The following is a 2,400-nucleotide window of genomic DNA, read 5'->3' as shown; positions in this document are numbered from 1 at the left end:
TATATATATATATATATATATATATATATATATATTGATTCTGCTATGAGAGCAAGATCCTCAGGGACAGCCTGTCTTGAATTCCTCTGTTATTGCCTGGAGGACTATGATGAATAAGAGGGGCCTGAGACCTGATTCTTAGTGAACCCCTTGGTGAACCCGGAATTCTTCGCTATACTCATTGCTGACCCTTACCTTATTAACGGCATTCCTGTACAAGGCCTGTACAGATCTTATTAACTACTCTTCAATATCCAGTTTTTGAATCACCCGCCAGATAAGGGATCGAGGGACCCTGTCAAAGGCTTTCTCCAAGTCAACAAAAGCGAAGTATATTGGTTTATCTTTGGCTAGGTATTTCTCCTGCAGTTGCTGTACCAGGAATATAGCATCAGTGGTGCTTCTACCTGGCTCAAAACCCAACTGCATCTCATCTAAGCAGACTCTCTCCCTAATGAGATGGGTTATGACCTTCTCTATGACCTTCATCACCTGATCGAGCAGTTTGATACCCCCCTGTAGTTATTTCTGTCTAAAGCATCACCTTTACCCTTGTAGCAGTTGACTATGTTGCTGCTACGCCAGTCATTGGGTATGACTCCTTCATAAACTACCTGGATTACAATAAGGATGACTACCCCATGACCCACACCACCAGATATTTTAAGCATCTCAACAGGAGTTTTTCCTGACTTCATACCCTTAATTGCTTTATCTACCAGGGTGGTATCTATTCGGGTATCTGGTCCCTCTACTGGGTCAACATTTGGCAGGATCACCTCCTCCCATTCTTTCTCAACATTCAGCAGCCTTTTATAATGGCTTCTCCAAGCCTCTTTCTTTTCAGAATCATTAGAAGCAAGTGCACCATCATTCATGCAGACACATTTCTCTCCCATGACATCACAATTTTCTCTCACACACTGTCTTGCAATCTGAAATACTTCAGTTCGTTGGTCCTCACGTTGCTGAAAATTGGCAAACTTCTTCTTTTCTGCTTCTCCCTTGGCTATGTATACCTGTCGCCCAGCCTCCCTTCTGACTATCTGGTACAGTTTCCTGCTACCCCCACTCTTCTAGGATTTCCAAGCCTGTTTCTTTGCTCTAATGGCCTTGTCTACAGTATTATTCCACCACTATTTTACTCTAGGTCTGGAAGGGACTTTGCACCAGCCATAAATTTGGTCTGTGACACTCAGTAAGCTGTCCCATAGAAATTTCCATTTACCTTCTATGTCCGCAGTCTGTAGCTTCTCCTCCCTCTCATTAATTTTCCTCAGTGAGGATGTCCCTAAATCTCTGACCATGTGAAGGGTTCTTTAGCTTCCAAATCCTTCTTTTCTGGATTGTTCTGCTTCTTGGCATTCTTTTAGTATCGAGTCTAAAGTCATTAATAACTAGTCTATGCTGGGGGTGGGGATACATTCTTCACCAGTGAGGTTCTTTGTATTTAAGAGCAACCCTACATCCTGCTGTCTGGTGAGAATGAAATCAATGTGGCTAGCAGAGTCACTTGATTGATAGGTTATCAGGTGACTGTCTGGCTTCCTGAAATCAGTGTTGCAGATTAATAGGTTGCATGGATCACAGAACTCCAGTAGCCTAGTTGCCTTTTCTTTTTGGGAACCAATTCCATGGCCCCCGTGAACCCCATGGAAGATACCGGATTGCTGTCCGACATGCCCATTAAAATATCCAGCCACAAAGATGAGGTCATTGCCACTCGTCTTTGAGGTGGCCTGTAGAAGGGCATCATAAAAGTGGTCCTTCTGATCGTTTTGTAGGCCCACTTGTAAGGTGTGAGTAGAGATATTTGTAACTATACTATTCTGTAAGACTAGCTGGAGCTTAAGCACTCTGTCGCATACCCTGACTACCTCTATGACCTTATCCACCCATTTCTTCACAAGAAATATGCCTACACCCCCTACTCCATTACTGTTACTGTCCCAGAAAATTTTATACCTATGTGCCTTGCCTGTGAGGACCCTGGCTGAAGCTCCTCTCCACCTTACCTCTTGTATGCAGCATACATCAACATGTCTCTGTTCAAGCATCTCTACAATCTCACTAGACCTACCTTTCAGTATGCCTACATTGACAGTGCCAACTCTAAAAACAGTGAAAGGAATGTGGGAGGAGGCATGTTATTCAGTACCTGAAAAGAAGGTTTTTGTGTTTGTTCAATTGACATGCTACACCTGTTCTCACTTTCAACCTGTCATCATTCAAACATTCAAGCATGTTAAGATTGTTGCCCCTACTGGAGGTAGGAATAGGTGTTAGTGGCATAGTAAGTGTAAGCATTATGGACATCGTAAAATCGTAAATTTAAGCATTTCTGGAGTTGCTGATATAAGTAAATCATTAAAGATAGAAGAAGAAGAAGAAGAAGAAGAA

The 2,400-nt window shown here is 42.6% G+C and overlaps 1 protein-coding gene across 3 annotated transcripts in view; it reads left to right on the top strand.

The window, feature by feature from the left end:
- LOC106881248 (uncharacterized) overlaps positions 1 to 2,400 on the top strand; it is a 276,422-nt gene that overhangs the window by 97,963 nt on the left and 176,059 nt on the right. The gene's annotated exons all lie outside the window — the stretch shown is intronic.

The sequence above is a fragment of the Octopus bimaculoides genome, chromosome 5 (genome assembly GCF_001194135.2).
Source record: "Octopus bimaculoides isolate UCB-OBI-ISO-001 chromosome 5, ASM119413v2, whole genome shotgun sequence".
NCBI lineage: Eukaryota > Metazoa > Mollusca > Cephalopoda > Octopoda > Octopodidae > Octopus > Octopus bimaculoides.
The sequence above is the reverse complement of the archived record's forward strand: the minus strand, read 5'-3'. Positions and strand labels throughout refer to the sequence as shown.